General features: G+C 43.2%; 1 long non-coding RNA gene across 2 annotated transcripts; it reads left to right on the top strand.

The window, feature by feature from the left end:
* Positions 1 to 219: 219 nt before the first annotated feature.
* LOC138521103 (uncharacterized) lies at positions 220 to 15,308 on the top strand. Of its 2 annotated transcripts, XR_011282936.1 has the most exons (4): positions 220 to 926; positions 9,915 to 9,991; positions 14,398 to 14,577; positions 14,785 to 15,308. It is a non-coding gene; the product is annotated as an uncharacterized lncRNA (long non-coding RNA). The 2 variants fall into 2 exon arrangements; XR_011282935.1 differs by having other exon boundaries at positions 14,398 to 15,308.
* The last annotated feature ends 220 nt before the right edge of the window (positions 15,309 to 15,528 follow it).

The following is a 15,528-nucleotide window of genomic DNA, read 5'->3' on the forward strand; positions in this document are numbered from 1 at the left end:
TTCACAGCACAGGCATTTTGTTTTGTTCTTGAAACCTTGCTGTTATTGTACATTATGGCTTGAAATATGGTATTTTTTTTTCCTTATAGGCTTTTACATTGTTTCCCTGGACATTTTGTCAATTGTGTCACTGTACCACCTGTTTGGCTCGGCAGGGAGTTTACACTTACTGCACATTGTACGGGACCGCCAAGTGTGACAGCACCAACATCAGCTCCACCTGAGAGTTCCCAAGATGCGCACATTACTCAATCAGTTTGCTCAAGCTGGTACATATCTATTTTGGCATTATCTTTACAGGTTTCAGTCCCCTGCTCTCTAAGTATTTTTCTTCCCTTATTAATCAATTTATTTTTCAACTCTCAAACAGCGTTCAACCACTGTAGTTAGCAAATGTTCAGACACGGCAAACATGAACGTCGAAGTAATACTAGCATTACTCACCATACTGATTCTGCTTCAAATACCATTGACAGGATACACACCCTAGCAGCTTGATCATCTTGAGTGCACTTAGTGTATTCTTCTGCCACATCTTCAGCCCTCGCATTTGATTCTATCTGCTCTCCCACGGTAAGTAGTAGGATGGAGGACGCTGGGTGATGAAACCCAAGGTTCTCTAGTATGTTATCACTTGTGGATGCCTTTTCACTTATATTACTTTTTGGCCTAATGTTGGTTGATTCAGTTGGAATGCCTTCTCCAATCTGCGAAGTACTTGTCTGGGGTATCACATCATGCGTGATTTGATTAGTAACGCTCGGCTTTGAGATATGGGTCGACTCACCATTTGCTATTATAGGCTCACTGTATTTTTTTATTTTATTTTTGGATTTATAGAGCGCACTACAGCCCACAGGCATCGAGACGCTGTGAAGAACGTAAGAAGGCTTGATTCAGGGTTACAGGAATGCGGCCCAATAAGGGTAAAGCTTGGTACAAGTTATTCGTTGCATAATACATTTGATGAAGAATACTTAGATGCATAACAGAGATACATACAAAAGATGGAGAGATGCCCGTTCAAATGAAGAGTCTGGTTTTAATGGCTTTCCGGGAGGCTGCATGAGAGTCAATTAACCTAATGTGGGACGGGAGAGTGTTCCAAAAAGTGGCGGCCATAGTTGGGAAGCTGGTGCCACCGGCCTAAACTTTGGTAAGAGGAATAGAGATTCTGGGCCTCATTACACGGATGGCGGTAAGGATTTACTGGTACCGGTAAAATACCAGTACCGGTAAATCCTTACCGCCTTACTACGAGGTCCCTTTGCAGGAGCGGGGATTTAACGTCTGCTTTTTGGTGGCGTTAAAAACCAACTCGCAAACGGACCCAGGGAGCTAATTACGGTACCGCAAATTGCGGTACCGTAATTAGCGACTTCCCCATTCCCATTGAGCCCTATGGGGCAAAAATGGGAATGGGGAAGGGCAATGGTGGAAGGGGGAATTACCGCCCCGCCAACCTTGGAATGGGGCGGTAATTCCCCTTTCCGCAAAAGCGGTGCCGGTATTTTACCAGCATGAACCATAGCGCTAATAGCGCCATGGTTCTCCGCCATCCGTGTAATGAGGCCCTCTATCCGCATAGGCGACTCTGGACGGTCTGGAGGGTGTGTGTCTAGTAATCCTTGGCATGTGTCTAATAATCCTTTGAGCTAGATACGGGGGAGCCAACCCGTGGAGACATTTGTGTGACTAGGCAAGGGGTTTGAAGACAATCCTTTCCTTGACGGGGAGCCAGCTAACCTGTCTTCTGAGATCTGAGCTATGGTTCCTTCGAGAAATGCCAGTTGCGGCCCTCAGGGCGTTGTTCTGCGCTAGTTGCAGTTTGGCCAAATTCTTGCGAGAGGTCCCTACAAAGAGGGCGTTGCAGTAATCCAACCTAGACCCAATAATTGCCCTGGCAATGGTGAAGCAGTTATGTTGGGAGAGGAAGGGTCTAGCTGCATTGAGCAATTTGGAGTGATAGGCGGAAGAGAATGCAATTGCATTAACCTGTCTGTCCATGGTCAAGTTAGGTTCAAGGTACACGCCCAGTGTCTTGATGACTTGAGAGACACCGATGGGGATGTTATCAATGGTAAAGGAGCAATATTGCTTGTCCAGTTTGCCCAAAGTGGAGGGGGAACCAATCAGCAGATGTTTGGTTTTCTCACTGTTGACACATAGCCATTTCTCTGCCATCCATGATTGGATCGTAGAGTAAATGGAGTTGAGGGTGTTCAGGTCCGAAATATAATCACCACAGAGGGGGATGAGAACCTGAGTATCATCTCGTATGGGCTCAGATCGGGGACACTAAGCTCTATTGTATCCGAAGTGTTACTGCTGCCGATAGCGCTAAGGACCAGTGCAATTCTGTTCTAGAAATTAACCTTACATTGTCATAAGAGAGGACTTTGTGGGCAATTTCTTCATTTGGCACAGCATGTCTTTTATTAGATCCAAAATGTGTGCTTTGTTAGCTCTTAATCTATGTTCGCACATAATTAGTATCGAGAGGATAGCACAGGGGTAACGCGCTCGCCTGGCAAACAAGACGATGCAGATCAACACAGGTTCGATCCTCATGTCCGCGCTTAGAAACCTCTGGGTATTAAGCATGTTATAAATAACCAATTATAAATTATAATAATTCTGATATACCTCTTGATGATCGCACTACATCACTCTTCATATTTTAACAAGCAAAGTGTACTCAGGCAAATACACCCCTATATTTTGCTTCAGCATCAGAGCACCTGCCAATGTATTTTGGGGGCGAGATGTCTCCTCATCCCGGCATGTGCCTCTTATCTGAGTTAACGAGGACAACACCATTGAAAATCAGAATGTGGATAATCTTTCTAGTTAAATTGAAGGGATATCGCCCTCACTCCAATTAAGAAGACCTACAACATTGGACACAAAAAACTATTTTTCCCCAAAAAAGATGAGCAACAGGGATTCGGAGGCACCATTTGTTCCCATTCCTCTTGAGAAGTACAGGGGATACCAATTCCCAGAACCAGTGATTTGTCCCAGAACATAGGCCCCCACATCTCTTCAGTCCTTTTCCTCATGCTGCACTGGAGGCTCAGACTCTTCAATGTGTTAATCGGGCATGGTTTAAAGTCTTTATGAGCACATGAAACAAGATGTCTGTAAAGATTCAGGGTTACCTGCTGGCATGGTGAGTGGATTGAGGGAGTCATGCATGCAGAGTTGAGACCCAACTGCATGATCCCAATATTCTGGTTAAACTCTGACCCAGAGATGTAAACATTGCTGCTTGCTTGGTTTTCTATGTCTAAGGAAGGTTTTCAATAAGTTGAAGAATCAACCAGAAGGATCCTCAGATCTGACAGATTTCAGGGCACCATGTTTACTGCAGCTCCCGATAGGTTAGATTGCAGATTTGAATTAATCCTACTGGCATATTGTGGAGTGAACCAATGGCAAGCTTTGGAGAACATCATGCATCCAAAGCGCTAAATAAGCTGGGCCTGCTCTACTTAGGGTGCACCAACGTAATGCAATGAGCACAACCCCACCTTCTGAGATGTGGGGCCGACACTTAACTCTGAAGATGAATTGATATTAAAGTAAAAATGGCATATCTTATTTAATTATACCTGTGATGAATTGACTTGCTTGCAGGAGTTCAAGGGTAAGTAGAGGCTTAAAGTCTACTAAGCCCTCACTCCTCTACAAATCAGGAGCCAACACAATCATAAATGGAAAACAGGCACATTTAAGATATATACCTCTTAAAAGGGGTGTGGATGTGGTCCGGTAGCAACGCAAAGAGTGATTTATGACCGTCTAAAATAAAGGAATGTCCAATCAAGTTTCTATAAAAATATATATATATACTTTAATCAAACATACCATGTACAATATTAAGTAACTAGAAAACACTACAAAAACCCACCGCTGTAGAAAAAACACAGAATATGCAAGGATAGATAGCAGATGCAACACTCTGGGTAATGGTAATGAGACAAGGGGAGAAAACGCAAATAAAGATCAGAATGTTCAAAAAGGATATGTTCTTGAGGTTTGCAAAGGGATTAAAATGACCTATGCAGTCTCTAGGGCCCAACGATGGACCTTGGGGCAGATATCAGTCAAAAATACCTTTTTCGTTGTCTTAGTGGTACGACAGCTTCGAACATGGCTTCTTCATATGGTTTGATGGTTCGATTCAGTTCAAGAATGCAGTAGTCACAGTGATCCAGCAGTGAGTGCGTGTCGAGCCAGGGTCGAACGGAAAGTAGCTGCGGTTCGAAAAGTAACTCAAGCTGTGCCGATCAGGTGATCACCAGATTCAATTCAGCAATTGAGGTTTACCAGGATACACAGGTGTATCGGTTTGATGCAAAGGTTTGAAGGTCGCTTTTCGGAAGACACCCAGTTTGTTTGACTTACAGGCAGGATGATGTAGAAGATGGCAGGTCAAATATCGATTTGATCAATAAGGAGGCAACAGAACTTCTTGGTTCGAGCCGATGCAATGACGTACGTCAGCTAGCATGGTGCGGCGGTGAACTAGTTTGAAATGGTCAAACTGCTCTTGCTAGAAGGTTGAATGTTAAAGGCAGCCCCAGAGTGACCTGCTGGTTTGAACTGTGTCGAACAGACTCGAAACACAGATCAAAGCGATTTGATGGGGAATCTTTGCTGTGTTGGCTTCCAATCGCTATGAGGTCGTTTTTCAGGGTATCAGGCACACTATGAGTTCTTGTTTTCGTGCTCCCAAACACGGGGGAGTCTTGCACACAACTGCAGGGGTCATCCAACATGGTGAGGTCCTCGGTACCTCTGTGGCTGGCAGAGAGGCAGGTCTTGTTCTAGCAGCAGCTCACCCCCAATGTTCCCTGTGGATGGTTATGTTACCTGTGGATGGTTATGCTGGACGTTTCCTCGGCCTTGGAACACCTGCCTTACCTCACAACTGGAGGACTATGGGAAGGGCAGCTTTTCCAGCAGGGCGCAACAACATTTTCTTCAAGGGTTGAAGACCAAATGATGATTCAAAGAAGTGGTGGGAAACAACTTCCTTTAGAGATAAAAGTCCACAGGTGGTTGGACTAAAGCTAGCTGGCTTTAGCGGTTCAATCCCTACTATTGCAATGAGTGCACTTTTCCCTTCTGAAATCACACTCCAAGTGCTTTGTGCTACAGGAAGTGGAGGGGGCAGGAAGGAGAGACAGGGGCAGAGAGAAACGACAGGGTGGAACCTTCCACCAACTGTACAGGGTTCTTCCTGGCTAAACTAACCCCCCACCTTCCCCTACTAAATGAAAGGATGAAAGGCCCCTTTGGTATGCATCACCCTAGTGTGAGATTACTCTTTTTGTAAGGGCGTGCTTCTTTGATTCCTGGGCCTAAGGCATCTGCCTGTTGAGTGGCTGTCTCTGAGTGAGGATATTACATACCCTCAAAAGGGATAAAAGAAAAAGCATGGCTTTTTCAGGCTAAAACAGAGCAAGAACCACAGCGTCCCACGGGCAGACACAAGCAGCCGCTCAAGTCACACGGACTTATGAGACGCACTGCCACAGCCGTACATCAAAACACCCGGCCGACAGCTTGCACATGCCAGAGCTGTTTTAAAGGTAACCACCAGCAGCAAATGCCATAAAGAGTCTCATATAGCCAAAATAGCCAAAATAGCCAAAATGACTGTTCAGATATTCCTAAATGTTCATTAAGTAAATTGTTTTTAAATAACCAGAAAGTATTCTTGAATAAGATTAAGATCAAGAAAAAGGAATTACAGTGACCTCAAGACTTAAAACCCATCTTGGTTTTGTTTCTCTCAGGCAGATGGGATGATTGCCCCAGTGCCGCTCCCCAACCCTTGATCTCACTGAGACAAGTTATAAATCACGGTCCTGAAGAAGATGATAAATAGTAATCATTGAAACCAGTCGACCACCTTTTAACCAAGGATATCCTAGAAACCATCCAGGGATACCCCGTGAACTAGACCATACAACATTGTACTATGGATGAAGTTCCTTGTTTTTAATTCCTTACGAACACTCTGTTTGTCTCTTCGAATAATTACCAAGTGATCTATAACTCAGGGACCACACACTTCCTATGAAGGTCAATAAAAGCTAAAATAGTTCCTATTTGAAATGTGGCTCCTTTGAAACGAAACTGCTGACTCCTAAATGGGCAGCAGTTCCATACACCCCACGCCTAAGGACAGAAGCCCCCATATATTATGAGGAATCTTCTGTGAAAATTGCTCTCTGAGGTCACCCATTAAATGGTACCAGAATAAGAATCAGCCTCCACACTAAAAATGTGGATCCCAATAAGTGTTCATGTGTGTTAAAAACATTGTCTCAAGTAACACTTCGGGAAAAGCTTTGAAGTATAATTCATCGCCTCCCTGAATGTGATCCAACTTTTAGGTTCCCACCCTGTCACTTGCAGGACCACCCTGTCTGGCCAGAATACACATCACCTTACACAGCTGAGCTGTCTCGTAGGAGTAAACATGCGTGTGATATCAAATTGGATGTTGCCACAATGATTATGAGCATGCACCATGCCCTAACTCAGGTATGGCTTAAATTTAGAGTTTACCATGCCACCAGCATGGGCTACTCATAATCATAATAATTCGAAACAGGGATACATATCCCAAATGTCACTCCTGTGCTGCAGTGACTTTGCTTTGACTTCAGCTGTCAGGAAGGCACCTGTGACCTGAACATGTTCTGTGCCACTGTATGGCAGGCGCTGCTATCAGGCTATAGATGCAGCCGTGCAGAGGCGTACGCTATGACTTTAGTATGGAGATTATGAAAGAGGAATCTGATCAGCGGATTACCCCTTAAGTGATGGAATTAACTGCATAATTTTATAAATTGATGAAAGTAAAAAATGCAAGGCCTTCTAAACCCTTGCCAGAGAGCAATTCATCACAATACCCACCACATATTTCAGGTCTCCCCGCATGAAAGCTATTTAAGGACTTGGGAGGTGAGAGACAGTAGCTCAATGAGCCTCATTATGTTTTTGGTGGCAAATTAGTAGTACATGTGTCGATTTCACACCAAAATCATTTACCATAACCTCCATTTGGTACCCTGGCACTACCAAGGGATTAGGAGTGGTGGAATGGTGGTGTAAATCCCCATTTTTGGAGTCAATAGGACTATATGGTAATGTTTTGTGGATTTACTGTGAGCGGTTATTCCGTGCAGTAAATGTGATGTGCCTTAACTTGGAGGATCTGCCGCAACTTTGAGGTCAGACTCATAATTCATCAGAGTGGTACAAGACGCACTTCCTCCACTTTTTTTACTGCACCGCCAAACTCATACTCATAATGAGGCCCCTGTCTTGCCAGTGACTTCTTAATTTGTAAAAATGAAATGTGAACATTTTGGCAAACGCTCAATATTAAACTATTCTGAAATAGGAGAAAGCATACTAGAAACAATCACACAACACTCTTCCTATGGTGGAAATTCTTTCAACGTCATTATTGTCAAGCAGGCTTATTGTTGTGGACATTCTCCTCTCTGTTCTCCTCACGACAATCCCCCTAAACCCCTCACCCACAACTCCTGCACCATCTTCCTTGCACTTACCTCATTGCTGTCATTTTCCGTGTTGTCAATCTCTTCATCCAGCTCTTCACTCTCATCTTCCATGATGTCAATCTCCTCGTCCTCCAACTCTTTGCTCTCTTCCACGATGTCATTCTCCTCTTCACTCTCTGGTTCCTCAACTTCCACCACTAGACTTAAAATAACATTCATCTTCATTCTCATCCATACAATGGTATTGGAGGCCCGGATGTTCTTGTTGCGGTATTCACTAGCAGGGATTACCTTTACATCTGGATGGATGTACTTGTGCATTTTGTGCTTTGGCACATAGGTGTCAGTGTGAGCAGGCTGAAGAGCAAATGAAACACAATTTGTTAAATAAGTGTATTATTTTTGCTAGTAATCCCTTTGCATGCATCTAAAACATACTGCAAGTTTTTATTCTCAAAATCTTAGTCGAAAGCTTAGATGTGGTTATTTTCTTTTTATCATTTTCATTCATCTGTAAGTATGGGTATGAGAAATATAAAAATGATGTCTACTGTCTGAGTTAAATTATATAGCATTATGCATTTGATTGACAATTCTTTTAATGTAGCAAGTAAAAGGTGGTCATTCCCCACAATAAAATAGAAACTCAGAATAAAGGACACATACCAGTAGGGAATGAGACCAGAAGATTGGTTGTGAGAGACAATAAAGATTTATGTAAAATTCAGCATCCAGAGAACTCTGCTGCCTTGAGAGTGCTCTGGCAAACAATACAAAACTGTACATTTTTAAAGGATTACAGCGTCATAGATGACGTTTTCCATACAGTCTACAAGTTACATTTGGATTGGTGAGGGATTGGGTCCTGGTATGGCACTATAGGGGCAGGCTTCACGAGATTGGCTGGCAGCTTGGTGGGCTGGTAGGCCTCAGGTGGGTCAGCTGGGCTGGTCCGTGCGAGGTGATGTTCAGTTTGGGTCCGGGAGAGGTGGCTGGTGCTGTCTAACTAATCTACATGCTATCACAGGGCATTCAGTAAATAATAACCCATAAACTATATCTTTGGTAATAAGAGAGGCCTATATATTGTACACACTTATTTACGTTATCCCGCCTCAGATCGTTGGAAGGTGAAGGGTGTGGGGTCTTGGCCTCCAGGTGGCTTACTTAGGGGTGAGATTTAACAGTTGTCTGTTCTGGCACTTCAGAGCGGGAGGGGATAGATTGATATGTGTTGGTTTAAGGCAGAATATATGACAACACAAGATTAGTTATATTGGGGGCACTCTAGGGTGGTCAGAAAGGAAGGGTCACACTTCTGTTACATCAAAAGAAGACTGGAGAGGCACAGAGTTGAACATGTGGTAGCTTTCCAACAGTGGGGGTGAGAGGTGCAGCAGCGGGTTTGTGGAGACGGATGGGCCAAAAGTCATGATTCGGCCCGGTCACACGCAGGGCAGTGATCTCAGAGGAAGGATAAAAAGAATACACTGTTTGCTTGCAATAATTCGCGCCATAGCATCCATGAGAAATGGGCTTGGGTGGCACAGGCGCGGGAGGAGTTGGTGGGGGCTATCAGTGTTCCCTGTGTGCGGTGCTGCAGAGGGGAGAGAAGGCTTCACAGATACTAGAATGCAGCCTAATCCAAAGATGGAGTCTTGGGTACACAAAATGGAGTCCAAATGTATCTTGCAGTAGCCCCTCTTCTGTAGGTGCCAGGGACTCGTCCACTGGGACCAGGGAAGGGCAAGGAAGGCTTCCCCCACTATTGCAAGAGCAGGTGTTCCCTTTCGTGTTTAATGTATAGGGAGGGATGGGGGGGCAAACCGACCCCCTCCTTCCTTACAATTTGCATTCCATATTTCACTCAACTTTTAAAGTGGCGTTATGATTTTGTCTTATCCTTAATCCTAGATATCAGTGCCATCAAATCGGTCAACGGATCAGATCCAGCATCTATCTGATTCGATTCCCATTTAGCTCCATAGCGTACTAGTTCTCATTCAGCAACAGGTTTTGTCCTTGTCTAGGTTTGTTTTTTTCCACTGAATGCGGTTTTCACCTTGATTAAGGTATTTGTGTTCATTAGCGTCATATTGGTCATTGCTTGTTGTATTTGTTAATCTGACACAAATTGGCATATGGTCACACTCATGTCTTATCAATAAGGACATATGTTCCACTAATCTCATTGCTTCACGATTAACAAATAAATAATCTGGCATTGATGTTGATTTACCACTTATCCTGGTATACGCTTTATGTGCATCTCCCCCACAATAACCATTAGTCATTTTTAAATTATACATAGTTAGCATTTCTGCCCATCTTTTTCCCTGACTATTAAATTTGGTTGCTTTGTAGGCTTCAGATTTACATAAATCAGGAAGACCTTCCGGAGGAGCACCCATCCTGGCATTGAAGTCACCAACGATCCAAATGTGAGTATTATGATCAAGTTGAGCTAGAAGTCGTTTTACTATCACAACATTACTTTTAGTTGATACTAAATTGGGTGGGTCTTAGATGCTAGTAAGTACCATCACAGTATATGCTAAAACATCACATGATATTTTGACTAATTGAATCATGGTAGATATTCCACTAGATTCTGTTATACACCATGAGTGCTGTACAGCTACTAGTAAGCTTCCTTTAGGTCTTCCTATTGGTCCTTTTGTGGCCAGGACCTGGGCAGTGCTTCTATCATCTATCTCACATAGCTCCATCATCCACGTTTCTTGGAGTGCCACCAAGGCATATAGATGAATATTTGCCAATAATCCTTCAGGTATGACAGATGGTAGATTCTCTAGTGTTCCACGAACACAGCAAGTTGCACGCACAAAGTGGGCTTCAAAGGCTGAGTGAGGGCAACCATCAGACTTCTCACCATCATTATTGGTTACACATTTTTTTTTTCTTCCCCGGGGTGGGGGGGGGGAGGTGTTGGTAGAGTGGTCTAGAATCGTCAAATATTGTCTGAGTATGGCCTCATCTCTGCGGTGGCATGTGGTGCTTGTTACTCTAATTGTGAATCGGTTTAGTCTCCCCACTATATTTTACAGTATTCATGTATGCAACCCCACATTTATATCCATAACGAAAAAGTTCAGCATCATATTTCAGGATATATTCAAGAGTATTATCAGAGGCAAACCAGATGTTAGTTATTGTTTTGTTTAGTTCAACTAGTTGGTCTACTATCTACATAACATTAGTTGTTATGCCTCTAAGCGGGACAACAATATGTAGTACTCTCAACACAGTCACTCTATTGAGGGGAGTACTCTCAACACAGTCACTCTATTGAGGGGAGGATGCGAATCTTGCTCGCTGATATATAGAAGTTGTAGCACTTCACCTTGCACATCAGTGAGCCTATTGGCAGAATGACAGCTAGGATGAATATTATCAGTCACAAGCTCTACGACATCTCCACCTCCTATCTCTAGACTGATCAAATTAGATGTTTCAGATGTTCCTACAAACAGGCATTTTACATCTTCTAGGACAACATCCTTAAGACCTGCGCTTGACCTTTGCTTTCGCTTTTTCCGGACTTTACGCACTGCCGCTATATAGGGTTGATTACTGATCTTGCTTACTTTCTCGCATCTTGTATAGGCATGACCATATCATTTTGTATGTCAATTCGGTGCCCATGTCAAAAAATGTACATTGGAAAACAACCCGGGAAGTGAGTACCCGGATCAATGAGCACCGATCGAAAATAAAAACTCGTAACCTCAATGCCCCGATGATGATCCATTATGTGGAGATGGGCCACAAAGCAGATGAAATGGAATGGTTCTGTGAAGAAAAGGTCTTTGGTCATAATCCCACTGAAATCCTAAAAAAATCTAGCCTACAAAGAAGAACCATGGATCTTTAATTTTAAAACATTGACTCAGGGGTTGAATACTTTGTAAACCTATCATTCAGGCCCATAATACTCTCAACTGATCTGCCCCTTGTTGAACTTATGTTGTTTCATCTCCATTTCTACATATGCATTGGGCTAGTCATCAGTCCATACTAGATATGCTTCTCAACATGGGGACATATTCCATCAGGCAGTGATGTTGTTCAACAGGACGATCGGATCAAGAGGTTGAACAAATGCTACTTACACCCAAAAAAATGGTTAAAAAACGAATTGCTTACAACATAAACTTCTTGAGTGTTCCAGTCTGGTTTGTTGACAACATTAATGTTCAAATCACGCCGTGTAGTACCATTTTGTGGCTAATATGCAAGCCACGTGTATCAACGATAAAATGTCTTTTAGGTCCGTATATACTGAACAACATTATTGTTAAGTAATTCAACTCCACAGTTGAGTAACCTCGCAGCGTAGGTTTCGTGATTTGGCCTGAGTGTTTCTGTTGCTTTGGCAATATGACTCGCTTTGCCTTTGGGACATGCTGCGTGTCGCCGTCTTTTGACAGACGTGTGGGTCACGTGCACCGGTGGTCGCGTATCTCCCCGGGGGGCACCGAGCGCATGCCGAGCATTAACTTGGTTTGGCTTTGTGTCTGGGCATTTTTGCAATGCAAGCCACTCGATTCAGTTCGAGCGCTCTTGTTACTGTGGCAACATGAGGGGCTTGTTTGGAAGCCACGTCGCCTAGCATTAACAGGTGACCTACGCACGTGTCACGTGTATTAACAATCAAGTGTTTCCTAGGTTGATCGTCATCCTATCAACGCGGTACAGCACAACCACGTGATAGGATGTCAGGTGCTTTTAACACGCCAGAATGATGACGCAGTTTAAATGCGCGTCTTTTGCTCTCCAGAACTGGCCGGATATTACCCGAGTGTTCAGCTGGGCCTGCGGACTTCCATTCCCGTCCATGCAGCGGCTACCCACCCCAACGGTTGCCACCCCAGGTAAGCAGTTTTGTATCCAGCTACTGAATACCTCAATGGTATCATGCCCCCATTATCAAGCGAGGCGTATGGGACATTCTAATGAGCCTCCTAACTTTGGACTAGACATCTCAGACACCGGCTAATTTCACTAGCTGTTAGACAATTGGGGCCCATGAAAATAATGAGGAGTAACGTCCCGACTCATAGCCATGCCATTTAGGTTCCAGTCATCCGTGGAGCACAATTCTTGATCAGTTTCCTTTGTTGCTTTGTAGACGCTTAGACCTCTCCTGACACACGGATATTGAAAAAAGACATCTGTTGTGGCGCGTGAGTTCTCCAAACCTGCACCACTCCAGCACCCGGACTCTCTCGGGTAATGTAACAGTAGATGTGACCTTCGGGGTCGCTCTCTTGCAACCTTATGAGTTAATATGTCACTGGTTACCTTTTTTGGCCGGGGCCACTGATACAATTTTTTATAAAACCCTTACAGATTGGAGCTTAAAATTCAGCCATCAGCCAAGCAGGATCCTTAACCGGAACATTGCCAATTTGCACGACAGTGTCTCCATTTCCATACACATAAAATACAACGGATTGACTTGTTGCGGTTTCTAAGGTTGGTTTGTACACTTTCTTCCGAAAAGTCTTTTCTAGAGCTTTTCCCAACATCTTCATGTGAGCCTTGTTCTTTTGATCCTTTGGTGTGTATCTATCTTTCCATCACTTTTTGGCTCTACATCCATGACCTACACCGGCCTGGTCCAGAGACACTGATCTTCCATGGTAGCACTCCTTGCATGATGCCCATAGTTCATCCCAAATATATATATAGATTTGGGGGTTTTAGCAGGACACCAGCAGAACATTATATGTCTGCAACTGAGCTCTGCGAAGTCATGCACTTGCATTTCCTTTCCGCCTTTCTTCCCTTTTTTCATTTGACCCCTGTTTTATATAGGGAACTGATGGTTCCATATTTGTTTTGTTTGTAGACAACTACTTGTAATCTCCTGATGAAGACGTAACAAAACCAACGTTAATACGTCGAAACCGGTAGAGAAATCTAGGATAAGGCCACCTGTGAAGATTCTCTTTGGCCTATCCCAATTGCTGACCACTTATAAAGCCTACTGTGGCCTTGCATTATGTGTAGTTTTGCACAAAAGCTTTTTGTACAATAATTAAATTGTGGATGAATTGTTATATTTGTTATATGTTTTTATCTTGTACTTATTGATGTGTTGTATGAGTAGTTTGATGGATGTCGTATGGATCCGGATGAATGTGTGAATGATTTAATAGGATGATTTTTATCAAATTATGATGTTTTTAAATATTCCTGCTATGTTAAATAAATAACTGCTTGAGAGCAGATTAATTCATGATTAAACTCACAGAGTAAATGTATTAGGTATAATAAAACCCTTAATATGCCTTTGCAAATTGTTTCCTCTGGATTTTCTTTCTGAGATTACTATTATGTTAATACCCCGATCTAGAGAGTGGGGTCTCCTGTGCCTTTCAGAGACAGATCAGATTTTCCTACAAACAGACATTTTACATCTTCTAGGACAACATCCTTAAGACCTGCGCTTGATCTGTGCTTTTGCTTTTTCCAGACTTTACGCACTGCCGCTATATAGGGTTGATTACTGATCTTGCTTACTTTCTTGCATCATGTATCGGCATGACCATATAATTTCGTATGTCATTCGTGAGTTGGGGATCAGTCGACATTAGCATACCTTTCGATAGTGTCAAAAATACTGGTTTTGATCCACTATTTTTTTTTTCTATGATTCTTTTCTTACTCGTCACATTTTGCCACTAGTCGCATTATTGCGTTCACAGATTGTCATACTCATTACACTTTCATTCACAGCACAGGCATTTTGTTTCGTTCTTGAAACCTTGCTGTTATTGTACATTATGGCTTGAAATATGGTCTTTTTTTTTCCTTATAGGCTTTTACATCGTTTCCCTGGACATTTTGTCAATTGTGTCACTGTACCACCTGTTTGGCTCGGCAGGGAGTTTACACTTACTGCACATTGTACCGGACCGCCAAGTGTGACAGCATCAACATCAGCTCCACCTGAGAGTTCCCAAGATGCGCACATTACTCAATCAGTTTGCTCAAGCTGGTACATATCTATTTTGGCATTATCTTTACAGGTTTCAGTCCCCTGCTCTCTAAGTATTTTTCTTCCCTTATTAATCAATTTATTTTTCAACTCTCAAACAGCGTTCAACCACTGTAGTTAGCAAATGTTCAGACACGGCAAACATGAACGTCGAAGTAATACTAGCATTACTCACCATACTGATTCTGCTTCAAATACCATTGACAGGATACACACCCTAGCAGCTTGATCATCTTGAGTGCACTTAGTGTATTCTTCTGCCACATCTTCAGCCCTCGCATTTGATTCTATCTGCTCTCCCACGGTAAGTAGTAGGATGGAGGACGCTGGGTGATGAAACCCAAGGTTCTCTAGTATGTTATCACTTGTGGATGCCTTTTCACTTATATTACTTTTTGGCCTAATGTTGGTTGATTCAGTTGGAATGCCTTCTCCAATCTGCGAAGTACTTGTCTGGGGTATCACATCATGCGTGATTTGATTAGTAACGCTCGGCTTTGAGATATGGGTCGACTCACCATTTGCTATTATAGGCTCACTGTATTTATTTTATTTTATTTTTGGATTTATAGAGCGCACTACAGCCCACAGGCATCGAGACGCTGTGAAGAACGTAAGAAGGCTTGATTCAGGGTTACAGGAATGCGGCCCAATAAGGGTAAAGCTTGGTACAAGTTATTCGTTGCATAATACATTTGATGAAGAATACTTAGATGCATAACAGAGATACATACAAAAGATGGAGAGATGCCCGTTCAAATGAAGAGTCTGGTTTTAATGGCTTTCCGGGAGGCTGCATGAGAGTCAATTAACCTAATCTGGGACGGGAGAGTGTTCCAAAAAGTGGCGGCCATAGTTGGGAAGCTGGTGCCACCGGCCCGAACTTTGGTAAGAGGAATAGAGATTCTGGGCCTCATTACACGGATGGCGGTAAGGATTTACCGGTACCGG

The sequence above is a fragment of the Ambystoma mexicanum genome, chromosome 13 (assembly GCF_040938575.1).
Source record: "Ambystoma mexicanum isolate Mex_15411 chromosome 13, UKY_AmexF1_1, whole genome shotgun sequence".
In the NCBI taxonomy this organism is placed as follows: Eukaryota; Metazoa; Chordata; class Amphibia; order Caudata; family Ambystomatidae; genus Ambystoma; species Ambystoma mexicanum.